General features: G+C 44.7%; 1 protein-coding gene across 50 annotated transcripts in view; it reads left to right on the plus strand.

Moving 5' to 3' along the window:
• MAGI1 (membrane associated guanylate kinase, WW and PDZ domain containing 1) overlaps positions 1-27,079 on the plus strand; it is a 480,329-nt gene that overhangs the window by 308,923 nt on the left and 144,327 nt on the right. For 6 of the 50 annotated variants that reach the window (XM_083491103.1, XM_083491095.1, XM_083491097.1 and 3 more), the window contains exon 1: positions 6,371-6,751. The exons of 41 other annotated variants lie outside the window; for them this stretch is intronic. The gene's annotated coding sequence lies outside the window, so the exon portion shown is untranslated. Of the gene's footprint in view, positions 1-6,370; positions 6,752-27,079 lie in introns of those variants that run through there. 3 more of the 50 variants (XM_083491090.1, XM_083491104.1, XM_083491099.1) reach the window with 2 other exon arrangements.

Consider the following 27,079-nt stretch of genomic DNA (forward strand, 5'->3'; position numbering starts at 1 on the left):
CATTGTAAATGAGAGATCATAGACCACTGCTAGAAAATTAGGATATGTTTCTAAATAAGTCTCACGGTATCTATGCCAGCAACATAGGATAGTATGTTTAAACCTAAGGTCTGTGATTTGTTTATAATCCTCTTTAACCCATGCCTCCCTTTGATTTTCTCCCCATCCCAGCAATAAACATTTCACTTGTAAGCTTCTTGGAGCCTACGTGTTGTGATTAAGTTACCGTACTTAGGAAACATATCATGTGCATTGATGGCACTCTATAAATGGCATTAGCAGAGATTCAGAATTCACCAGTCTCTACTGAACAGGATAGCTACATACAGGTTTTACTTTATGTCAGGAATAAAATGTGTGAAAGGGTGGAGGGGACGAGCACCCTGGCTCTTCCCTCCACCCCACTCCATTTGATTCAATCACCTTCCAACTCATGGAAATCCTGCGATGTGGGGGAGGCTTTTGGATCCATGGAGGTTCCCCCTCCATTTCAGAACCCTCCAGGGTTCCAAAAAACACAAGGAGCATCCGTGGATACAAATAAATAAACAAACAAAAATGCTTGCTGCTGCAGACATCTATCTGCCTTCCACACATTTTAAATATTGCATTTTAAAGTAGTCTGCCCTGGGACCTTATGGTTTTATGGTGATGGAAGGGAAATAAATAAATAAAATAAAGTTGGAAATTTATGAAGCAAAAAGCTCTCTCTCACACACTTTCTCTCTCACACACACGTTTATTTCCCAGTATTTGTAATGGCTGCGTATTCTGTATCTATTCTGTAAATTTATATGCAATTTATTTTAAAATATTCAACAGTAAGCAGAAGACCTGTTTGTTAGGCCACCTGTAGAGTTCAGAGTTGCTTTTTCATTTCACAGCAGTCCTGTGTGTTATTTTTGGCTAAAGAGAAAACAGCTTGCCCAGGGCAGTAAAGGAGACTGTGGCTGAGGCTAGGTGCGAATCTCGCCGATCAGAAGGTCGGCGGTTCGAATCCCCACGATAGAGTGAGCACCCATTGTTCGGTCCCTGCTCCTGCCTACCTAGCAGTTCAAAAGCCCGTCCAAGTACAGGTAGATAAATAGGTACCACACTGGCGGGAAGGTAAATGGCATTTCCGTGCGCTGCTGTGGTTCGCCAGAAGCGGCTTAGTCATGCTGGCCACATGACCCGGAAGCTGTCTGCGGACAAATGCCGGCTCCCTCGGCCTATAGAGTGAGATGAGCTCGCAACCCCAGAATCGTCCGTGACTGGACCTAATGGCCAGGGGTACCTTTACATTTACACACCCAGTGCATTATACAGAAACCCTAGCCAAATGTGTCAAGTAAGCTGTGCCAGCGTTCATCAGGCTGACCGATGTAAAAACCTCCTTGCCAAATTAAAAATACATATGGAAACTAGGCAAGGGCCATGTTGTTTGCTTCCTTCTTGAAGCACGTCATCATTGTTGCAACTAGCGAAGTAGGGCATCAGCAGGTAATAGACCTCCTGGATCCATGATTACTTATCAGTATTCTGTGCTGGCAGGATGTCTCAGGTGCCCCACAGCTAAGCAAAGCAAAAATCCAAACCAGATAGGAATAAGTACTGTTAACCATCTGCATGCAGTTGATACAGATGAAATGAGACTTAAAAAAAAAAAAATCAGTCTCCAGGGGGTACTGATGCTCTAAGGCTCTTTGTTTTTGATGAAGGGCACAACAGAAGGCCAGCATCTCTTGTTCTGTGCTGTTTATTCTGTGATAATGGAGCAGAGGACATCGGCTCCTGTTCCAAACGATATTTGGGGGCCCTGCAGCCCTTTGAACTATGTGCTGCATGTCCTTCTCTTCCTGTATATGTGCACAGAGAGTCAGTCACAGCCAAACTACCCTTTCCAGACCCAATAATTCCACCCGTCTAGTGCTTTCCAAACTGGCAGATGATCTGTATTTTATGTTTTCCTGCAGTTGAGAATATTGCCACTCTTCCTATGAAGAGTGGGAATCTCCCAAGGGAAGAGGGGGCAGAACAGCCACTTTTTTAGGTAGTTAAACTGCTGGTTCAAGTCTTCTTAAGTGTAGTCCTAGGGCTTGGGCATGGGTTGCTGTTTTAAAAAAGCTATGTAAAACATCCAATAACATGGCACACAGCTGTATGCACATCAAAGGCATATTCTTGGCAATCCAAAGCAAAGCAAAGCTAAAAATGTTATGTACGCATTATAGAAATTTATAACCCAACCTTCAAATAGAGTTGGAAGGGACCTCAGAGCCCAGCTAGAACAATAAGAGCATTTAGGAAGCACACAACATACTAGGGGCTAGAAGGACGAGGATCAAAAAGCTAAGGTAGAAGAAAACATAATGCCCCTAAAGCGATAAAAGAGTTTAGATTAGAAGGCCTAGGAATGTAAAAAGCAGGCCTAGTGTCAGACTCTGGCAAGGGCCCAGTTCTGACTTGGAAGGGGTTCTCACTCTGACTCGGCTACATCACCGGTCTCCTCAACTGACCCAGGTGCTTTTCAGCAGCAGGCAGCAATGACCGGGAATGATATGAGAAACATCTGGAGGGCACCAGTTTCCTCACCATCCCTACTTTAGTTGCATCTGCAATGCATAGGAGTGGGAGAGTCACTAAGGATATCTGTGAATGCACAGATGTGATAAAGGAGGCAGATGTAGGAGGGCCGAATATTTGTGTGGGGTCTTTTCTGCATGAGACATTGCTCAAGCCCCTATGAAAGTAGATTTAGAGGGGCCGGATTGCTACATCCTGTGAAAAACTCTTGCCGTGGTGTCCTGGTTCTAAGGAATCTTTTAAGGTTTTCTCGGGTGTTGCTGCTTGCTTCATTTTCACTTCCAAGTGGACGGTCCTGGAAGCAGTGTGTTTTTACATGAGTAGAATATGTGCTTTTATTTAAAATGCATCTCTGGGTTATTTGTGGGGCATAGGAATTTGTTCATCCCCCCCCCCAAAAAAATAGTTCAGCCTCCCACAAGGTCTGAGGGACAGTGGACCGGCCCCCTGCTGAAGCTGTTTTTAAGTTATTTTCATTTTAACTTTAGTATCCCACTTGTCACTAAATGTGAAGGTAATAGATAGATGATTCCCACATTTTCTCCCATCTAGGAACTGACCAGACCAAGATTTGCTTAGACTGTATGCACACTGCATGGCACATTTAAAGCACTGTAATGAACCCTCAACAGAACTGCAACTCCCAGCACCCCCAACAAATCCTTTGTGGGGAAAATGTGCTTTAAATCAGCTTCAGTACCGTGGTTCCATCACGTGCTTTCAGACCATACCCTGGATGAACTAATGGCCACCACCGCTTCTTATGGTAGTAAATTTAGTGTGCTAACCTCGGTTCAACATGTATCTCTGCCATTCATTCTTGAGCAAGACACCGTAATTTAGTTTAATTTCCAATGGATAAAACAGGAATAATAGTGATGTACTTCAAGAGTGTGTTGTTTAACATCAGGCTGTAGAATGCTTTGGGGTTGTTGTTTTTTTAAGTGTTACAATTAGAATTCCTGATGTGAATAATAATGGCCATTGCGAAAACATTTCAGATGCGATCAGAATACGTTTAAATGCATAAGTATAAAAGCATCTAAATCAATCTGCTGTTCGGCAGCATATTTAATAATTACATATTGAAAGGGAGTTATCAAACATACTGTCAACTTTTAGTAGAGCTTTTAATGAGGGCTATTTAGTTGCTATTCATTATTGTTTAAGCAGTGCTGTTGCTGTGAATCTGAATGAGAGCAAAGAAACAGATTTTCTTTCTTGGTGGCAGTTGGTGATATAGTATGTTGGTGATAACATACTGCGAAGTACAATGCTGTCAACAACTTGAATGGTTCTTGTCTACAAAGTAGCATGGAAAACTGGGTTGTATCAAATGCTAGTCCTACTCAGAGTAGGTCAATTAAATGAATTGACATGACTGCTGTAGGTTTGTTAATTTCAGTGCTTCTACTCTGAGTAGAACTTAGTTGGCTACAAGATTAAATCACAATGATTGAAGAACAAAAGCATTGTGGTTCTATGGTAGCTAGCCATCCATCTGGAAATTTTTCCCAGTGAAGTTATCCCAATTCTTTTATATGTATGATCAATATTATGAATAATATTTTTTAATACTATCGCTACAAGTCTCTCTGGTCCTTTGACTAGAACAATAAACTCCTGAACTTGAAGAACATGAATGTATCATGTTTAGTTTCGCCACAACTTCAATGATCTTAGATACGGAAGGTTTACATGTGTGCATTCTTTTAATAAAGGCACAGGAGTGATCATCTCTGGTCTAAACCGTGGTTGAATGAGCAACTAAGAGTTTAGCCAAATGAAAGCTTTCCTGTACTGCGGATGTGGGACCCTTCCCAAGTTTTGGGGCTCCACATCCCATCAGCCCATTAGCATGGCTTGATGGGAACTCTGGTGCAGCAATATCTGGGAGACCAAATGATTCCCACCCTTTCTGTAGGCTAAGTATCCTTCCATTATCAAGACAAACTCTAGTCTCACGTTATTGTTGATGTTATTTTATTCTGAGCTCTGGCTGATACTTTGTAGTATTTCTCTACCAGTTAGTGGATATAACTCAAATCCACCCAAAGTTGTGTTTCAAAATGCTATTTGCAGTGTGGTGGGACTAGCCAATTTCAGTATTTTTAATTTGCATAAGAAAATTCAGACAGACTTCGTTTTATTTTCTTTCTCTTTTTGGTCAGTATCTGACCCCTGGCCAAAGATTTGATCATCAAGTGGTACTCTTGCTGCCTGCCACTGCTCAGATTGTTTAGGGCACTAGTGAGATCCCTCCAGCACAGCGGGGGTCCTAATTTGGCCCAGGAGGCTGTTTTTACCCAAGCCACGCCCACTTGCCCCACACTTGACAACATATACAAAATCTCCACTTAAAGGACTTGTTGGAAATGGAAGATGCTGAAAAGATAATAGAGGGCTTACCTGTCTGATACAAAACCTGCCTTGAGATTTTGTTTTTCCTTTGATGTATATAAAGCATTGTAGGGATAATTTAAATAAAGTAATGGAGACAAATAATCTCAGCTTGCAGAAGGCATCATTGTAATGCATCTGACTCTTTCAGACCAAGGTCCCTAGCCAAAATCTGCATCTCCCTGCCTTCTCCCCAGCCCTCCATTTCATGAGGACTTTTCTATCCTGGTGTATTTATTCTCCATTATTAGCCTGTTTGCATTGGCTTCTGAGGCAAGGGTATTGATAAGCTGATCACCTCCTTTTCCTTTTTTAAACACACACACATGAGAATGCTATAATAGGGTGCTTTGCACCCTCAACAGATGGGGGCTGTGCTTGTTAAACAATAGGCGCTGCAATTCAAAGATATTCAGCAAAATTTATTATTTTGACATAGGCACATCCTGACCCTACAGAGGCTACAGAGCCAAGGGTTGGAAAAGAGAGCTAGCTGGCGGGCTCTGCAGCGGATGTGCGCAACTTCAGATACCGCAAGGCAAAAACCAGCATGCATACAGATTTGCCTGTGGCATAGGAGATGGCCTCTGGGAAATAGGGTCGGAAGGGTGCGCCTCTCACTCCCAGCCTCTCTTCAACCTGATGTTCCTCAAGCCCACAGATTCCTGCATTGCAGGGGGGTCAGACTAGATGAACCTTGGGGTCCCTTCCAACTCTGTGTGCCAGATATTTCAAGGCCAGGAGGATGAAACCGGTACAGTGGTACCTCAGGCTAAGTACTTAATTCGTTCTGGAGGTCTGATCTTAACCTGAAACTGTTCTTAACCTGAAGCACCACTTTAGCTAATGGGGCCTCCCGTTGCCGCCGTGCCGCCAGAGCACGATTTCTGTTCTCATCCTGAAGCATAGTTCTTAACCTGAAGCACTATTTCTGGGTTAGCGGAGTCTGTAACCTGAAGCGTCTGTAACCTGAAACGTATGTAACCAGTGGCGTAGCGTGGGGGGTGCAGGGGGTGCTGGCCGCACCGGCCGCAACACCTGGGGGTTAGGGTTAGGGGGCGCAAATCCATGGGTTAGGGGGCGCAAATCCACGGGTTAGGGGGCGCAAATTACTTGCCTTGCCCCGGGTGCTGACAACCCAAGCTACGCCACTGTATGTAACCTGAGGTACCACTGTATTTGGAATGAGTCAGGTGATGAGTCTCCCAGGAGAGAGGACACCTGATTTCAGCCCCTCGTCAAAATAATAATAATAACGACAACAACAACAACAACCTCCTGCTGCTGCTGCCGCCGCCTGTTTAATAGGCTGTCTTCACCTATCAGCACAGCCCAGAGCTTCTCCTCTCCCTCCACCTCCCAGCTGTGCCGCGATTTGCTCCGTGGCTGCTGTGCCAGAAGAGCCTCGTTTATCCAAAGGCCATGTGGAGGTAGCCGGGCGCTGCTCGCCAGAGGGACGCGGCAGGGCCGGGAGAGGCTCGCCTCGCAGCAGCAGCAGCAGCAGCAGCAGCGCTCGGGGTGTGCGCGCCCACCACCGCGCGGGGGCTCTGGGCAGGGGGACTCCTGGGCTCTCTGCCTGTGGGCTTAAGAAAAAGAAGCAGCTGCTGGCGACCGCTCGCTCAGATGCATGTAGATGAGACGGTGGACTGCGAAAAGCGGGGAGGGAGGAGGAGGGGGAAAGGAGAGACGTGAAAACCTCGCCGGGTTTTTTTTCTCTCTTTTCCTCTCCGCGTTACCTCCGGAATCTCTGCCTCGCGCTCTCGCCGGTGAAGTTGCGTGGAATCAGGTAAAAAACCCACAACATTTCCCTTCGCGATTTTTTTTTTTTGTCAATCTCCTCGTCTGCTTTGCTTCCGATTGAGTGACGGGTGAGCGGAAGGCACGGGCGAAGAAGAAGGCTGCGATGCAAAAGGAGAGCCGTGCAATATCGGCCAGACCTTTCTCCAACAGGCAGGCGGGCTGCAGTTGGCTGTCGGCAGCAAAACTTTGATTTAAAATGCGAGAGGCTCTTTGCCCTTTTAATGAGCGGGGAGGCAGCTCTCGAGTGGCCGTGGGGTGTGAGGGGTGCTGGTGATGTTTGCCTTTTCCTTTTGAATGCTGTGCTGCTCTAAATAAGCCCCAGTCGGTAAGTTCTTGTTTGCATCTGTCGATGCACCAGCCAGCCATGTTTTTCGTGCGATTATCTACTGTGTTGCCTCTCTTGCTGAGAGAAGCGAGGATGCTCACTGCTCTCCCGGAGGCAGCTTCGCCCAATGCAATATGGGGGAATCGCAATATTCTACTGGTGGCTTACAGATGATACAGATGCACACACACACACACACACACAATATTTTCCAGGGAGAATGAGGAGGTAGCGATATTTACATGGAAGGGGCGAGATGAAACAACCCCCTCCCCCAGCGATCTCCCCCCATTCCCTTTCCTGATTCTTACACGCGGCTATTTAGTTTCCTTCCTTTGCATTGTGCTTGCTTTTTAAAAAAAATAAAAATAAAGATGCTGTTTGAATGAAGCTGGGTGTCAGCTGGGGAAAATGGAGAGGCAGGCAGGGGGAGAAGGGTGGCCTTTTGTGTTGCGCGCTATTGTGCGGTCCCTTTCCTTCCCTCTCCCTCTTCTCTTTCTCTCCCCACCCCCTTCAGCTTCACTAGAGAGAGCACCCCCTTGTGAGTTAACTGCCTATTGCCTGAAGAAACAGGTCTGCTGACCCTTGTGGTCTGGGGAGAAGGCTGGGGTAGGTTTTGAGTCACAATATCAGAAGGATGCGGAAGGCGGCTCAGAAACTGTAGGCTGGGAAAAGGCTGTCAACTTAGCCAAAAGTGTATTATGTGAACCTGCCTCCTCCTCCTCCTCCGCCCTCCCCATTTATTGACAAGCTGTTCTCTTGGCTTCATGAGCACTGCATTTCTCAGGTTCCTCTTAACAGCAGACTCTGCCACGGTTTTTCTGTCCTTCCTGGAGTGGTATTTGATGTGGCTTTAATAAATCAGGCTCGAAATCGCCTGGTAGTTGATTAAAAACGAAGTGCAATTTTCTCCTTATATTTCAGCATAGTGTTTGAAGATGTCACACACCTCTCTCTCTCTCTCTCTCTCTCTCTCACACACACACACACACACACACACAGATGTGTGGTATACAGTATTTGGGCAGAAGCAAGCAAAAGGATCCGATATTGAACTTGCATCTGTGGAGAATGCCAAAACTCCCAGCAGTCTGGCTCCCTCCACCTTCTGGGTGTGAACGATTCTGTTGCCACAGGCTCATCACTGAATGCTAAGCAATCGCCAATACTTTGCTTCTATTTCTGGAATGTCAAATCTTTGTTCCCTGCTTGCAATAAATGCATTCAAAGGCAAATGGGTGAAATGCAAAGAGCTGCAATTGTATAGTAAGTGATTTTTGGTGTGTTCTGTGTGTTTTTGTAAGGGGGGGAAATGACACCACTGTGAGAGATTTCTGGGGAGTGACTTTTTTTCAGGTTTCGCACGGAAAAGAAATATTTGGCTTTGGTCTAACACGTTGGCATGAGGTTAGCCTTTAAAGAAACATAACTTTTGATTGCTTGTATGTTTTTCACATTGGAGTTCTAACCTTCTTTGGCGTCGCTTCAGGGAACAAGAGGGTCCCAATGATGATAATAATAATAATAATAATGCCAGTATGTACCTATTTGCAACTGCACTGGAACCATTCAGAAGCTTCCACATCCTTGGAAGATACCTTTACAGTTGCACTTGTGTTTTGCAATGGCAAATGTGCTTCTGTTAAATGTTGTGGGAGAGAGGTAAACCTCTCCCCAGCTGCCTCTCTTCCACTATATACACATAATTAGGCATTGGCAAAAATGCATCCCCTCCTCCCTTCCATAAATGCAGAACACTAAGCTGCTTTCTCATTGTACTTGCTGTTGGTACAGGAGTGGTGTGAATGTGTGTTTTTGTAAGAAGGGGTGGGGGGAAGGGAAGAACAATTTACTAAGAGCCAATGCCCTCAGGGATGTTACCACACTGATGCTTGGGCCCCCCTTCCTCCTCCTTTGTTTCTGCTTGGCTCTGGGCTGAGGACAGGTGTGGAGACTGCCCCATAAGCCATCTGCCTTTGTGGTAATTACACTTGGCCCAAACTTAAACAGTTTTCCCTTGTTTGTATCAAACCTCTCAGAGAGTGATAAAGGACTCCTCAGGGGAATCATAGTGATGGACAGAATAATCACAACCAGCTCCTTGATAGGTCTCCCCACCTTCTTCCTCTTAAAATGCCCCATTTGTATTGCATGTCTTTCCTAAACCTGAAAGTACTATGGTCGGTTTTGTGTGCCCCACCTGCCCCTCAGTACCATGTGGGGTTTGGTTAGCACTGGAATCTCACAGTTCCATTTTCTCATGATCCTCGCTTTTGCTTCCTGGTGACCTCTCTTCAGGGGACCTCGCATCATATCTCAATCCCACATCCCGTTTCTTCCACTGTTTTGCGCTAAATGTTGTGTTTTGTTGTTGTTGTTTAGTCGTTGTGTCCGACACTTTGTGACCCCATGGACCAGAGCACACCAGGCACTCCTGTCTTCCACTGCCTCCCACAGTTTGGTCAAACTCATGTTGGTAGCTTCAACCATCTCGTCCTCTGTCGGATGCTCATTTGAATTGCATGTCCTTGATTCTTGGTTTTCTTTAATTTATATTGCCACAATAGCTTGGCAACATGGTGTGTCACACTTGAGAATGGCTAGGATTACTATTCTTTTGACCTCAAACATATACTGCCATGTCTGAAGGGCATTGAATGAATTACTAATGGTGTGGTGCATATGGTAGCTATGCGCTCAGAAAAATAGTACCAGGTGATCTGTTCACTCTTGCTCAAGAATGGTATTTATTGTTTATTAGTTGGAGGGATAATTGCCTTTTGGCTCTACGTGTCTGGGATGTGTGTGTTATGTTTAACTGAACCAAAGTGATAGATTTAAGTCCAGATGTGCACTGGTTAAAGAAGAAAACCAGAGTGGCCAACATGAGAGCATCAGGGTCTCTAAAGTCATTCTCAGCTGCCGCTTATTTTCTTGTAGCTGGAAGCATCCCACCCCCAATGTCTGCTTAAGAAACTGGGAGTGATCCCAGCTGGAATAACAGGGTCCCTGGCAAGTGATGGGAAAGGAAAGGGTTCTCCACTCCTTACCTGTATGAACCCTTTGCTCCTTGAGATAGAACTCATCTGCTCTTGCTTCCCTTTAATTAACAAATTAGAGCAGTTCCTAGAGTTGCTGAGAAGCCTAGCATGATAATGGTCAGAAAATGGGAAAATGAAGACTAAAGTGGGGAAATAAATTAACTAGAAATGGGAATTGTACTTAGGCTTTTGTTTCATGCTCTTATTTAACAATTTGTGGGCATTTAGGTCTGAGATTGCAGAATTGCACTGGGCAATCCTTTGCCCTATAGTGCTTCATTACCAAAGACTGAAAAAATATGACATGCTCAGCCCTATTAAATCTCAACTACTTACACATCAGCTTCTTCTGCAGAAGAACTATAGGACTTGTGTGTTGCTGATTTTGGAGCACGCTCAGAAACTCTAAGCATTACTGAACCATAATGTTTAAACCTGGAGGATTCTGAATGGAAAATATTGCTATGGCCAATGTGCTACTTCCGTGCATCTTCATCCTACGTGGGAAGCAGGCCTCATGTGAAGACACTCAAAGACACCAATACGTAGTAGGTTGCCCGTCATGGGATAACGGAATAGCAATTTTTTAGGGAATCCTGCACATGGTGTTCAATATACAGTACTGGCTTTTCACATGAGAGAGTCTTTAAGACAGGATGGGAGAACTTGTTTAGCTCAAGGGCCATGTTCCTATTTGGTCAACCTTCTGAGGGCTGCACGCTGGTGGTAGAGGCAAGAGTGGGTGAAGCAACGGTGGTACATTTTCCCTTTGTGCAGTTGGCTGCTTTCTGCATGTGCTGATATACACCTCTGTACCCCCCATTCAGAAAAACAAGAAGGGTTTTGAGGTGCAGATTAAAGGTAAAGGACCCCTGGACGGTTAAGTCCAGTCACAGGTGACTATGGGGTGCGGCGCTCATCTCGCTTTGAGGCTGAGGGAGCCGGCATTTGTCCACAGACAGTTTTCCAGGTCATGTGGCCAGCATGACTAAACCACATTTGGCACAACAGAACACTGTGACGGAAACCAGAGTGCATGGAAACGCCATTTACCTTCCCGCCACAGCGGTACCTATTGATCTACTTGCACTGGCGTGCTTTCAAACTTCTAGGTTGGCAGGAGCTGGGACAGAGCAACAGAAGCTCACCCTGTTGTGGGGATTCAAACCACCGACCTTCTGATCAGCAAGCCCAAGAGGCTCAGTGGTTCAGACCACAGTGCCACCCGCGTCCCTTGAGGTGCAGATCATAGAATCATAGAATAGAATCATTGGAATAGACCACAAGGGCCATCGAGTCCAACCCCCTGCCAAGCAGGAAACACCACCAGAGCACTCCTGACATATGGTTGTCAAGCCTCTGCTTAAAGACCTCCAAAGAAGGAGACTCCACCACACTCCTTGGCAGCAAATTCCACTGTCGAACAGCTCTTACTGTCAGGAAGTTCTTCCTAATGTTTAGGTGGAATCTTCTTTCTTGTAGTTTGGATCCATTGCTCCGTGTCCGCTTCTCTGGAGCAGCAGAAAACAACCTTTCTCCCTCCTCTATGTGACATCCTTTTATATATTTGAACATGGCTATCATATCACCCCTTAATCTCCTCTTCTAGAGAGGCCTAGAGGGCCACATCTGGCCTGAGGTTCTCTAACCAACTTTAAGATCATTCTCATATAGTAGGAGTTTTATATTTTTAGTACCATCTGTATACATGACATTTTACAAAAAGTGATAGCCCAAGGAGCCAACAATCTAAAACAGATTTAGGGAAACAACAGAGGAAGGCAGGGGGTGGGGGGCAGGGGAAGAATATGTGATCATTTCCATTTTTTGCTTTTTGGCTTATTTACAATAAGGTATAGTGACTTGGGGATGACGGTGACAACTTGAGAGGAAACAGGAAAAGGGAATCCAGGGGAAGGCGGAGAATAGGGATGAGATATTTGGACTCCTTCTCACAGCATACATAGCCTAATGTATAGTACACAGGTTCATATATTTAAAATAAAATTTGGAAGCACTTACGGGGTGGCGTGATGCTGACATTTAAAGAAAATAGGGCATTTGGAAAAAAGCTTCCAGCTAATTATGCCTATCGAGACATGAAAAGAGCCAGTGTAGTAAAATCGCTCACCATCCAGTTGAACTCCTATTTATGTCATAGTAAAACTAAGCTACCACTTCTCATTCATTAATTTTTCACATGATGGAAGCTGTAGCTCAGGGATGGCCGGCACCCAGTTCAGATGGCTGATATCTCCCCACCCTGCTAAATTTCTCTCTGTCTCCTTCCCCCTCCTCAAAGGCACAGTGCTGGGGTGGGCAAAGTCCAGCACCCTAATGGGGATGCAAATTACCACATCCCCAGTTATCAGACTGGCCATTTGATGAATGGAGGGTGGACAGTAATTTCTCCTTCTCAGCTGATCTTAGCTGTGTATGTTTCTGCCTGCATGTGAAAGTAGAGGGAGAGAGGGCGTGTGCTCTGCCCACTGCCCTGAGAGCTAGCCGAGGGTGAATTGGCTGGGGGTGCGGAAAGGGTAAGCACCCCCTGCTGTGGGTAGTTGAGAGATTGTAAAGTTCTGACCCAAATTGTAGCCCAACCGCTTACTTACTGGCTGCAGATGCTTTCCAAAATTCCCCCACATCTCAGAATTGCATTGCATTACTCCTTCCTGAAGAATGCTCTACTATCCCTGCTATAATTGTCTCCAGTGACAGTCTGCCATATAGCTTGTTAAATTCCAAAACATAAACCATCATGTGACCTATGATACCATCTGTTACATTGCACTACCAAAATGATTTCCCTTTACAAAGCAAATCTCTTGGTGGCTGTAAAGCTAGATAGTGTCCCCTCCTCCCTTATACACATATATGCTTTCCCCTGCTCATCTCAAAAGAAAGGTGTATCTGTTACTAAAGACCGTAAACATGTACACATTCCCTAACCTTAACTGTCTAAATTGGGGTTTAATTCAAAATGAATTGTGTTCACGCACTTGTTGGTTTTAAGAGAGGAACTGTCTCTTTCGCCACCTCATAATTTTTTTTCTTAATAACAATCTTAAGAGGCATTTGTACTGCTGAACTATTATTGTTTGATGCCCTTTCTCTTAATACCATTTGGTCCTTTTCACTGTTGTTTTGCCCAGATACAGGAATGAAAAATCATATTGAAAAGAAAATCATTAATGGTATATGATTGACTGAGGGCAGCGGGTTTGTTTGGCACTGAGAGGCACCAGAGATTTACTTCCCTAATTCAGGTGTTGCAATCCTGGCCTGGGAAGCTATGGTTTGTTGGACTGGGAATACACAATGTGCCCCCCCCCCAATTCCCTCCTTTCCTTACATGCCTGTTTAACAAACCAGGGATTCTTATTTTAGGCCAAAGCAGTTTGTCATAACATCCAAACCAGGGAAACTGGGAGTGCTCATACCACACACTGGTTTGTCAAACCAGGTTGTCTGTCTATGCATGGCACATGGCTGATGCAACATACAGTGGAGTTCTGGACTGTTGGTGTGACACCTAGACTGGGCCACTGTGTGTTTACGATTAACATCATTTTAATAGTAGATAGGTAGCCGTGTTGGTCTGCCATAGTCAAAATAAAAAAATTCCTTCCAGTAGCACCTTAAAGACCAACTAAGTTAGTTCTTGGTATGAGCTTTCGTGTGCATGCACACTTCTTCAGATACGTATCTGAAGAAGTGTGCATGCACACGAAAGCTCATACCAAGAACTAACTTAGTTGGTCTTTAAGGTGCTACTGGAAGGAATTTTTTTATTTCATCATTTTAATATTATTTATGTCTTTCTCTTTATTTCGTAACATTTATGTACTGCTTGATTGTTATAAAAAAACAAACAAACCTCAAAGCGGTTTTACAAAAAGATAAAACAATCAAATTGAGAGAGAGAGAGAAATCACAACCGTACTGTAAATCATAACAAAAGTTAAAATACTAAAACAGATTCAAATGACCTCAACTTCCTAGGCATCAGGGTAGGCTTGTCTAAACAAGAGTACGATGAAGGGCAAAGCATTGCGAAGCACAGGTGCTTCCACACTAAATGGCCGAGTTCATATTGCACCAACACATTGTGGACAATTCTGAAGAAGTGTGCATGCACACGAAAGCTTATACCCAGAACAAACTTAGTTGGTCTCTAAGGTGCCACTGGACAATTATTTATTTATTTTTATTTATTTCGACTGCGTCAGACCAACACGGCTACCTACATTGTGGACAGATCAAGATAAATGGCAGAACCCATATTCCCTTGCTTGCGAGTGCAATAGTACCATGAGATAATTAAGTAGCAAACTAAAGGCAGCTACGTTAACATGTTATCAATATAAGAGAATATTTGGTAATGTTTATTTTACAAGTCCAAGGGACAAGACCCTTCTTTACGTTTGAGTGGATGCTAGATTTCCACTGCTCTCTCCTGCCGGAGCTCACCCTCTTCATTTATATATAAATATATTTTTTGTTCTCCCGTGAAGCAACTGCAAACAGCATTGATGATGCAGGCGACGTAGCGCAGTGTAAGCTCTCAGAATTACATTGCATACCCTGTGGATCACAGTCATAAAATATTCAGCCAAGCACTGCAGTTCACAGCTTTCTGTTCGCATAGTACAAGCACATCCCTTCTGTACTCCCCCCCCCACCTCCCCAACACCCCACTGCTTTTGAGTTTTGGAATTAAAATAACTGGAGGCTCTTATTAATACAAGCAGCAGCATGGGTTTTTGTTGCAGGTGCCATGGCTTCCTCATAATTTTGGATTGTGTCTGTCGGTGGGGGAGATCCCACACCAAATGAATTATTTGTAGTGTGCTTTCCCCCCGAATGGCTTTTGGTGCATTCACTCTGATTTTCTGTTTTCTTTGTGTAAGAACAGCCCTTCTACTAGTGGCATTGGGTGGCTTAGCTTACACACTGTTCTTGCCTGCTAATTTCTCCACACTTATTTGCGGTCGGGGTAATTCACAATAGCCGCAGTGTTAATAAGGAAGAAATAGCTGACATGATTAGTATGGGAGATAGGTTGGGGATAACACGCACGCACAACACATATTCTATAAAGTACAGGCCATTTTTTGTGATAGCTTAGAAATTCAGGTCTATTGCCACCCTGGGTTTCAGGTCAGCTTCTTGTAACCCCAGCTATTTTCCTCCAACTTTTGGCAGCTGTGATGAATGGCTTGTCAGGATACAGAAACTTACCTTCTGATGCAATCACACAAGACAATTTATTTTACAATATAAGCAATACCCCTTGGGGTTTGCACTGTCAGCCGGTCTCTTATTTAAACTTTTCTCGGGAAGTTGTAGACTTGTGCATTTATTCCTCTTTGTGGGCAACAGTATTTTTCTGTTGTCAGTGGATGGGCTGCTGTATCCAACAATCCCATAAATATATGTAATGATAATATTAAGTTATGGGAGACAAAGCGATGGCTAGGTTAGATGGCTTTTTAAAAGGCAATTACACAAATCTGTAGTGTGTGTGTGTGTGTGTGTGTGTGTGTGTGTGTGTGTGTAATAGCAGCATAGTATCATGGTAGCAAAATTAAAATTGTATTCAGCAAAGTTCTGCTTAGAGTAAAGGAAAAGGGAGAAGGACCCTGCTTATAGCAGACCCAGTGAAATTACTGGACAAAAGCTAGTCTTGGCCATTAATTTGTATGGGTGTACTCTGACTTGTGTTGACCACAACCCTACATTTAGAAGCTATGGACAATAACCTTTATACTCAATTTGTGGTGTTTTTTATTTTTTTAAAAGCTTCTGTTAGGTGTCAACAAAATAGGATTGAGACAGAATCACTTGTCTTTTTAGCACATAGTACTGTGTCATGGCTTAACGTTAACCATAGTTAATAAAACATGGTTAAAGCTGAGGCACCTGGGACAGTCACTGAAACCTTGGTTTATTACATCACAGGATTTTTAGCTGCTCATCACTTACAGTTCTGTAGTGTTGGGGCAATGAATATTTCTTAACCATAGTCAAGGGGGCAGTCCAGAATCACATCTAACTCTAGGCCAGGGGTCAGCAGCCTAAGGCCCATGGGGGTCATTTAACTGGCCCATGGATCCCTGCCGCCCACTCAGTTGGCTCCCATGCGCCACGCTAAACCGGCATGGAGCAGAGCAGGGACTGCCTTCCGCGATGCTGGCTGGCTTCCCATTAGCTGCAAGAAGCTCCTGCAGCCAATGGGAAGCTGCACACGCCTCCTCCGCACCGGAAATAGTGTTTGCGCATGCGCGCACTCGGGCCCACTGTGGCATCTGCGGGACCGTGAACTGGCCCAAGCCACACACAAAAACTGTGCCAACCCCTGCTCTAGGCTATGGTTCATGTTAACAAAGGTTTATAATCCAATTGCAAATCTTAGTTAACGAGTGACCTTTAACTAAACAAAAGTTTATTAACCATAGTTAATAAACCAAGCAGTGTACTGGGTTGACATGAAAAGCTTAAGCTATGGTTTAATAAACTATAACTTAGTGTTATATTCGAACGAGGCCACTGAGTTCAAAGGGACCTTGGAACTCAGATGGACCAACTTGTATGTTGAACTTGCTTTGTTGAACTTGCTATGTTAAAAGAGAGACTTGGAACATGGCCATTGACTCTCGTGCCACATCTGCATTCTGGGGAATGATGCAAATATTTGGGCCCAGCTTTTAAACTGTGCTATTGGGGCGGGGGGGGGGGGAGAGAAATCTCTTGGTAAACGTAATGTGGGGAATTAATTGACCAATGCAGCCTCGCCTCCCCACCCCGCTAAGAAGTTTATTTCCTTCAGCTTACATTGTGCCTATTGTAACTTATTCATGAGCAAAGTTTCAGAATAAAAAAAAAAGGCTAAGTGAATATGACCTCTAGCTGTACTTTGGCAACTGCTGTGTTTATTAAAATGTTATGAAATTTAAATTATGCCCAGTAAACATATGTAAATTAATGGTGACCTTATAATGTGTCCCTGTGAGCCAAACAGGTTGCTCACCTTTCATGTGGTGGAAATGGTTATCGCTTCCCCTTTCCCCCCCTTCTATAAGCAGAAATTGTATAATGTGTTTGATAAGAATAGTGAAAATGTTTAGACCACCAAGGGTAGTTAAAAAGCGTGTGAGAGAGGGTGTGCCTCCCTTTAGCAGATCCTGGAGTTGCGTCTTGAATATACCTTCTTGTCTACAGTCATGCTGCCAGGAGTTTTAGCTCAATCTTAACTGTTTTCTCCATCAGAAAGAGAGAGATGGGGGGTGTATTTAGGACTCTGCTTTCTCTTCGCTGAGACTCTCTCTAGCGTTTAACAGTGGCAACAAAATCGCCTGGCCTATTTTCCTCAGACAAAATAATCCTGCCCTAGAACATCCGGAGAGATTGCACTGGAATTCTGTGACACACACTTAGGAGGATCTTGCTTCCAAGGGTATGAATGGGATTCGAGACTTGACTAGTAGCAAAGTAATGAGTGTCTATAAATAACCCAGCATAGCTCTGCCAAGCAAACACTGGGATGAGCTGAAGTCACAACTGATCCGCGGTGCCAACCCTACTGGGCAACCAGTTGTTTCCATTAACAGCACAAATTCCTGGCAGCGATAGAACTTAAATAGAGCAGTAAGTAGCACACGTAACTTGTGCAAGCTTATTTTGTAGAGAGGTGAGCTGCAGTCATACAAAATGTGTCATTAATAACCATTTCATACCGAAATAAGTTGCGGTTGGATGGCTAGGATAGCTGTGCCCAAATGTGGCTAATTTAAAAGTCTGTCCCTTTCTTTGGAATGTCGGCAGCCCATAGCTGTTGATATTGTACTTAAATCTAATTCTGGGTAACTTCTATCTAATGTGCTGCAAGCTATTTTTGTCAGTTGTGATTTCCAGGGCAGTAAACTATTGGCATGTAAACTAAGGAATTTCTCAATGCAAATCTTTTTAAAAGAGTGCAGCTTAAACGGGATAACCCATTGAGAGAGATTGTTAGATTTACCTTCTCTGCTTGGATTCGTATTGAGAAATGTTACCCCAAAGTCCATTAAAATTAAGATTTTGTACATGCAGTTCAACAATAAATAAACAAAACTTATCTGTATTAACTTTTTAATTTTTTACATAAAACTATTTAGGAATAAAATGTGAATTGAGATATCAGATGTAGGTTGGATTGTTCAGCTTTCAGTATTTGTTGGAGAGTGGTGGATCAGAGTGATTTCAATAGCACTTACTTCCAAGTGCACAGGTATAGAATAGCAGCCTCAATTAGGAAAGAGTGCTTAGTGAATACACTTAGGATCCTTTTAATTCAAGGGGTGTGCTTGGAGCTGTGCTTAAAACTGTATTTTCCTGAAATACGTGTGTTTTTGGAGAGTACTTGGTTTGTGTTATTTCAGTGTGATTATTCTTAACCATAGAAATTATAACATTATTTATAAAAAAGAAAGAGGAACAAATATTAAAGCCATGTTAAAGAATGCTCTGAGTTTAGAGATGATATGAAATATTAATTTTATTATTAACAACAACAACAACAACAACAATAATTTTATTATTTCTACCTCACCCATCTAGCTGGGTTTCCCCAGCCACTTTGGGCGGCTTTCAACAGAACAATAAAAACAGAATAAAATTTCAAACATTAAAAACTTCCCTAAACAGGGCTGCCTTCAGATGTCTTCTAAAAGTTAGATAGTTGTTTATTTCCTTGACATCTGATGGAAGGACGTTCCACGGGGTGGGCACCACTACCGAGAAGGCCCTCTGCCTGGTTCCCTGTAACTTTGCTTCTTGCAGTGAGGGAACTGCCAGAAGGTCCTCAGGACCAGTGTAATATGGTCTCGGTCTCAGTCACCAGTCTGGTTACCTTCAAAGGTAGAGCGCATTGCTGTAATCCAAGCAGGAGATAACTAGAGCATGCACCACTCTGGCGAGACAGTCTGGATGCAGGTAGGGTCTCAGCCTGCGTACCAGATGGAGCTGGTAGGCAGATGCCCTGGACACAGAATTGACCTGCGCCTCCATGGACAGCTGTGAGTCCCAAATGACTCCCAGGCTGTGCACCTGCTCCTTCAGGGGCACAGTTGCCCCATTCAGGACCAGAGAGTCCCACACACCCGCCTGCCCCCCGTCTCTCCAAAACAGTACTTCTGTCTTGTCAGGATTCCACCTCAATCTGTTAGCCATCATCCCTCCTCCAACCACCTCCTGGCACTCACACAGGACCTTCACTGGTTCTGATTTAAAACAGAGGTAGAACTGGGTATCATATGCATACTGATGAACACCCAGCCCAAATCCCCTGGTGATCTCTCCCAGCGGCTTCATATAGATATTAAAAAGCGTGGGGGAGAGGACGGAACCCTGAGGCACCCCACAGGTGAGAGCCCAGGGGTCTGAACACTCATCTCCCAACACCACTTTCTGGACACAGCCCAGGAGAAAAGAGCGGAACCACTGTATAACAGTGCCCCCAGCTCCCAGCTGTAGACAGGTCTGAAACACTTGGGGCTCTATTTGCTTCAATGACCGTCTATTTATTTAGTCATCTATCTGTCTGTCTATCTATCTATCTATCTATCTATCTATCTATCTATCTATCTATCTATCTATTTAAATGTTTATACCCTGCTGTTTTAGGACAATTACTTACAAGGTGGCATGAAGACAAAAGAGAAATGCGGCAGGTGTTAGAAATTAATAAGATGCCGATCAAAATAAAAATGTCTAGAGAGTCTTTAAAAATCACAAATGAAGGGTCATGCATACTTTCTGGAGCACACTTATGTACCTCCTGGGGGAACATATCCTATAGGTATGGGGCAACCTTTGAAAGCATGGGAAACCTGTCTCTGGTACCCATTAGTCTGACTTAGGGGTGGGGAAGTGGATCAGGCCATTGTTCCCCCACTCGCTTGCCTGGATGGAGCTAGTGGTGTGTGTATGTGGAGAAACATCTCTCATTGGGATGTGGCCTACTCTGCCCACATTTGCCAAGCACACTTTAGTCTCTCTTCCCACCTACCAACTGTCGTATGCAGATCCCAGAAGGTTGCCAATGAGGGAAATGCTTCCTGGGGCTGAAGCACATGCCCCACCCCAGTTTAGCCGCACAGAGTGACTGAATGAGCCACCTCTGAAAGTTGAGTCGCCTCCCAGCTAGGCTGTATTTGATTGGCTCGGCAACTACTGACGAGAAGCTGTCACCTCTGTGATACCTCACCGTAACAGTTTCAGCAACTCATGTTATCAAGGGACAACGCTGCAAGCTTCAGATACAGGCAATATGAGAGCACTCCCCGAGTCCCCTACTGAATCTCTTATTGGCCCTCACTCAACAGAGCTGAACAACAAAATGCAATGAAATTGCTAAAACCACTTTTTAACCCTGCTACCCTGATGCATGCTATATCTCCATAGGGATTCCTTTCGGCCCCCTTGTTATAGTATATCCCTGTTATTTGGGTCTGCCATTCCTCCAAGCGTAAGGACAGCTTACATTGCCATTCCTTAGTTTTCTTTCACCAAACCTGTGAGTTAGCTGCTTTATGTCTGAGCAAGTTTTGAAATCTGGTCTCCTTAAGTCTATACAGTGGTACCTCGGGTTACACACGCTTCAGGTTACAGACTCCGCCAACCCAGAAATAGTACCTCAGGTTAAGAATTTTGCTTCAGGATGAGAACAGAAATCGTGTTCCGGCGGCGCGGCAGCAGCAGGAGGCCCCATTAGCTAAAGTGGTGCTTCAGGTTAAGAACAGACCTCCGGAACGAATTAAGTACTTAACCCGAGGTACCACTGTATTTGATATTGTATCCACCTGGATCTCAAGCTATTCTTGACTCTAGAGACTGGCATTTCAAAAACTAACAAACATATTGTGGTGTGAGCTTTTGAGGACCAGAGCCCACTTTGCCAGATGTGTGAAGGAGAGAGCAGGCTGATCCATTGCTTTGCAGAGAGCAAAACGAATGCAGAATCCAGCCATATGAATGCAAGACCCAGCTAGCAGCTACTGGTGATGGATAGCAAGATGAATAATGTAAAATGTGCAGAGCAGAGAGAGCTGGTGAGGACAGTGGCCTAGAGTGAGTCTGGCGAGTTAGATTGACAGGACTGGCGGGCTGCAGCCTTCCATTCCTTGGGTATAAATGAGGAACTGAATAGGGACAGCTTCTTATTATAGTGAACTAGCCACTTCCAGGCCCTGTGTGCATAGTCTATTAAGCACTTAAAAACTAGCTGTGTGGAAAGTTTAGTCATGCGTAATCTAGGGACGCGGGTGGCGCTGTGGGTTAAACCACAGAGCCTAGGACTTGCCGATCAGAAGGTCGGCGGTTCGAATCCCCGCGATGGGGTGAGCTCCTGTTGCTCGGGCCCTACTCCTGCCAACCTAGCAGTTCAAAAGCACGTCAAAGTGCAAGTAGATAAATAGGTACCGCTCCGGCAGGAAGGTAAGCAGCGTTCCCGTGTGCTGCTGTGGTTCACCCAAAGCGACTTAGTCATGCTGGCCACATGACCCGGAAGCTGCACGCCGGCTCCCTTGGCGAGATGAGCACTGCAACCCCAGAGTCGGTCACGACTGGACCTAATGGTCAGGGGTCCCTTTACCTTTACTTAATCTAGAATAGCCATTGGTCACCTCCGGAAAAAAGAGGGAGGATTGGGAATTTCTAAGATCCTTTATGAATTGCTACTTTGGGACGTACTGAGGTTCTGGAAGTGGTGGCGCTCCCTGTACACAGATGCAGTGGATCTAAACACATTAATTTGTATGCTCTCTTGCAGTCAAAGAATTCAGGGGGCTTTATAAAATTTGAAAATGCCAAATTCTTTGAGGGGTCCCCCCCTCCAACTGAAGACATGACAGAAAACTGGATTTAAAGGGGGTTACTTTATTAAAGCAAATGAGGATCTGCAACTAGGCAGAGCAAACCATGATAAGTGTAAAAGAAAACCATGATAATTTGTAAATGAAAAAGGCTAGGGGGAGCACCCTGTCTCAGGGCGCAGACCTGGCAAAGGAGGTCACCACCAATCCCAGTTAGGGATGTAAGCAGGCAGGAGTTTCTATCCTGCTCTGTGTTTCTTGCAATTAACGCTGTTTCAATTCAACTGCAGTTTGGCTTCTGCTGAACCCTACATTCACACGGCCACATGGCAGGCAGCTGTCAACAGAAGAGGTCAGCCCATGGCAAGGTCTGCCCCTTTCCTCTGCCTCCAAGGGGTAGGATGGGTTAGGATCCCAGTTTCCTTGAGATGTTCACCAAACGCACACTGCTACCTCTCTGGTGTTGTTCCCCGGCCCACCTAACATTGAGAATATCGAACAACCTGATAGGCAAAGATAGTGAGCAGCAAGAGAAAAAGATGACTCCCATGGCCGGTTCAGTCCTTGCTAAAAAAAATCCCTGCTCAGACTTCTTAAAGGATGAGCAAGTGAAGTCCACATTATCAGCCATAGGGCAGGAAGATGGGTAGCCACACTGAGAGAAGAGGGGCGTGGAGGCACCTAATGGACTCACCTTAAACAGTGTGAGGCCATGCCCGTCCCAGTAATATGTATGTGTTGCCATGCAACATTGGCAATGTTGGTGGCTTCATCCCATCCCAAAGGGGAGAGGGGCCAAACGTGTGCCCATTTGAAGGTGGGGAAATAACAAATTATGTCAGAGGCTGCTCTGACATATGTTTACATTTGCGACAATGCCTGAATCTTGCTTGCCCAAGGCTAATAAGTTGTTGTGGCGAGTTCATAAGCATGAAGTCTGTTCAGTGGTATAGGAATCTCCCTGTCGGTCTTGATTATAAACAAGATGCTTTGTGGTTTTGTAATAAAGCATTGATACATCGAGAAGAAAAATGTGTGGTTTGGGGTTTTGTTGGAGGCTTTTTGTTTTTTTTACATTTAACATGCCTACTCTCAGAAGTTGATTCCATTGTTTCAGATTTTAATTTAATAGTGGTGGTCTGTGTCATTGAAGAGGGTGACCACGTGAGCCACTTAAGTCCTTATATAAGAAAGTGATTTCTCCTTAATGCGCGTACAGCTCTAATTTTATTGATATATTTGTCCAAAGAAAGAGCAATTTAAAAAAATTCTGTAGCGCCATTAATGAGAATATAATGAAACATATCCGTAAAATGAGCACAGGAAAAAGCAGTAAGTGCTATATTGATTTTTATTTTCAGAGGCTAATCACTGCAAATAAGGTTTGTGGGAAATTGCATAATTCACTCTGAAGCCAGCTCTGAATACCACATTCAAAAGGCACAGAGGACCAAAGGCAGAGATCTGAGCCTCATGATGCTGATACACTGTGAAATGTTGTTGCATGCTTTGGGAGAGCAGAGGATGCCTCTCCCTTGATATTAAAGCGCTGGAACACAACGGCAGCCAGGAGAGGAGGAGAAAGAGAGCAGACGAGATTCATGATATTGCATTCCCATCCCAGACTAGCTGGCTGGATGAGCTCAAATGTATCTAAGAAATCTGAAGAGGTGGAATTGTGTGCTTATTCAAAGCAGGAATCTCTTAAAGACAGCAGACGTTTAAATGCTTAGATTATAATCAGTTTCCCCCCCTTTGTGAACACTCTCTTAGGTACTCCGGATATTATATATTTTCTCTCTAAATTTCTTTGCAATGTGATTGCAGATCTGATGCTCTTCTCCCCTGTTGTTGAGCTTCCTTCCTCTTGTCTGCCGTGCGCCCAGTAGTTAGTCAGCAGCAGCAGCTGATGATTAATGTCAAAGCTAGGAGCAAACAGCTGCTGATTTGATTATTACCGTTTCATCTCATAGCCTTCAGAGCATTATCGGTGTATATTTGCTCACCTCGGGACACTTCAGTGCAGTACTTCTGTGGAAGCAAGTGGTGTTTTGTGTGTGTGTGTGTGTGTGTGTGTGTGTGTGTGTAGATATGGTTTAGGTATTTCCCTAAAATAAGAAGTATTCTTTTTCAGTATTATTTTTTAAAGGAAAAATAAGCTGAAAGGCTTGTAGCAGGGGTAGGCAACCTAAGGCCTTCTCAGTCCGGCCCATGGACAGTCCAGGAATCAGTGTGTTTTTACATGAGTAGAATGTGTACTTTTATTTAAAATGCATCTCTGGGTTATTTGTGGGGCCTGCCTGGTGTTTTTACATGAGTAGAATGTGTGTTTTTATTTAAAAGGCATCTCTGGGTTATTTGTGGGGCATAGGAACTCGTTCACATTTTTTTTTCAAAATATAGTCCGGCCTACCACATGGTCTGAGGGACGGTGGACCGGCCCATGGCTGAAAAAGGTTGCTGACCACTGGCTTGTAGGTATGTGAATGGATGCCATTCTGCCTTGTGTTTTCTGTTTGGGACTGTTAGAGGCAGAGGGGGGTGGCTTTGAGGCAGCATATTAATAAATTAATTGTACAAGGATGCCATAAAAGGACCGGATTCATTATACATCACATGTTGTAATGCTTTCATTATAGCAAATGCATAGCATGTGGAAATAATTTGCATGCAGATAAGGGAATCCAGACAACCTGCATAATTACAGTATTGCATAGAGAATGTGACCGATAGGAACTGAAGCTGTTATTGGAAGTATGCTCTTGTGGCTAATTAGGTTGCCTGTGTTATGTGTCAAGATGATAGGCAGAAAAATAATAAGGATTTCCCCCAGTACGATGGACATACCATGTGCATTGACTTCAGCAAGACCCTGGACTGTTCAAACCATTCTTTAAAAAACATAGATATCTTAAATAAAAAGGTGTAAGTGCTTTTAATAATGGATGGAGTCATCCAGCCCATCAATGTGAAGCAGAAACAGAACTTGAGAAATGGTGGAATCACTGATGAGGTGTTTTGTTTGCTGAGCAGACACTATCACAAGATCAATAGCTTGAGTAGTGCTTGTTGAAAACTGATTGCTCATGTGTTGAAAATATGTTTTGTCTCAGATATTTGTGAGACAGTACAAGAAGTATCAGTACAATTAAGTGTGTGTGTATTACAGTTTTTGCCAGATTTGGAAAAAATTCTGGTGGTGGAACCTACCACAGAATTTAGGGGAGGTTTAGGGAATTCATCAGGGCACGAATTTCATTCAGGAATGGGTCAACAATAAAGTGGATCTTTGGAGAGTAGTGTTGGTTTTCTTCATTGGCAGATCTTAATTGGCTGCTAAATGCTGGCTTCTCCTATGGCATTCCATTGCACTTTCATTTACTGCAGGAATGGCCAACCTATGGGGTCCTCCTGATGTTGTTGGTCTGTAATTCCCATCATCCTTCATCATTGGCCGTGTGGTCTGCAGCTCATGGGAACTGGAGTCCAACAGCTTCTGGAGAGCCATAGGTTAGTTGCCCTAATGTGGTAAGACTTTTGAGTTGCTCTTCTTCCCCATCTCACCGTAATCTGAAAAGGCCAAGAAAATCTTGAGGGGGGCATACGTAACAGATAATGCATAGAAAGTATTTGCAAAAGCTATAGGCATTTCTTCAGTTCCTAACCAGGCAGACTTGGGGACCATACAGCTCCTTTCCCCCAGGATTGTGGAGCTTCCTGGCCTTCGGTTATGGCGTGATCAACTCCCGCCTGGGAACTAATGTCCCCACTGTGGAAGGACGTGTGGGTCCAGAATTGGCCTCCACAGTCACTTATGGACTCATTGTTAAAACCATGTTTATGGAAGAAAATCTTACTCGGCTACGAGTGATCGCCAAAGAAGAAAGAGGACCTGTATTCTTAAGAAAATTTCCTTAGTTGTTTTTGAGTACAAATGGGTTTTTGAGACTTAAGCAAAAATAGAAATACACTAACACTTTCTATTCTTGTGCAAAACCTTCTTTAGTATTCTGAACGGTAGAATAACGTTAAATTTGTATTTCATCTCAACATTATGTGCTAGGAAAATTCCTATTCTGAATTGGGTAATAACGAGGTTTGGGAACATCATTATTCAGCAGGCCCTGTCAAGATCTAGTCTGGATCCATCCCCACCCTCCCACCCATACGGCAGTGCTAGAAAGGCAATAATCGTAGCCACAGTGGTCAGATATCTGTCTACCATTTAGTGTTGTGTTTTTCAGTTACTTGAAAGGTGAGATCAGTATTGGAACTGATTTGTAGACATATTTTGACTTGATAGCCAGTTGAGTTGTTTAAGCCTCAAAAATCCAGTTTCTTTTACAGTGGTGCCTCGCAAGACGAAATTAATCCGTTCCGCGAGTGTCTTCGTCTAGCGCAGTGTTTCCCAACCAGTGTTCCGCGGCACACTAGTGTGCCGCGAGATGTTGCCTGGTGTGCCGCGAGATGTTGCCTGGAGGGAGGCGGGCGAGTCCAAAAAAGGTTGGGAAACACTGCTCTAACACACGCCAGCCGGGGTCTGCCTCCGCGTTGCATCAGCTTCCTCGCTCTCGGCGCTCTGCTTGCCAGCCTGGTGGCCTCTGCCCCGCCCCGAGACTGGAAGGGAGGGGCGGGGCTTCCACTGCGGCTGCGTCTCTGGCTCTTTCGACTCATTCCTCCTCCGAGTGGGCTTGAAAGAGCGGCCGATGGATGAATCGGCCGGCGACCCTGAAGCCTTGTGCAAAGTAGAGGAGGCGGAGAAGCGACGGCAGGGAGCTTAGGCGCCGCATCCGGCTCATTGCGGGAAGTCAAGATGGCGGCGGGTAAGTGTGGGAAGCAGCTTTTTCCCTCCGCCGCCCCCCTCTCACCGGGAATAAAGGGGGCCCCGCTGGGGGGTGACGTTGTAGAACGCAGAGTTCTTATTTTGGGAAGGTTTGAGGGGTCGGACTAAGCGGGTTGGGGGCTGGTCTGGGCTTCTGCTCCCTCCCCTCCCCACGGAGTGTACCTGCGGTGCAAGGAGGCGCTCTGAGCCACTGCTCTGGGAAAGGAAGGAGGGCGAGGCGGCCTGGCCAAGTGCAGGGGAGACCCGTAGTGGG

The sequence above is a fragment of the Podarcis liolepis genome, assembly GCF_965112155.1.
Source record: "Podarcis liolepis genome assembly, chromosome: 2".
NCBI classification, from domain to species: domain Eukaryota; kingdom Metazoa; phylum Chordata; class Lepidosauria; order Squamata; family Lacertidae; genus Podarcis; species Podarcis liolepis.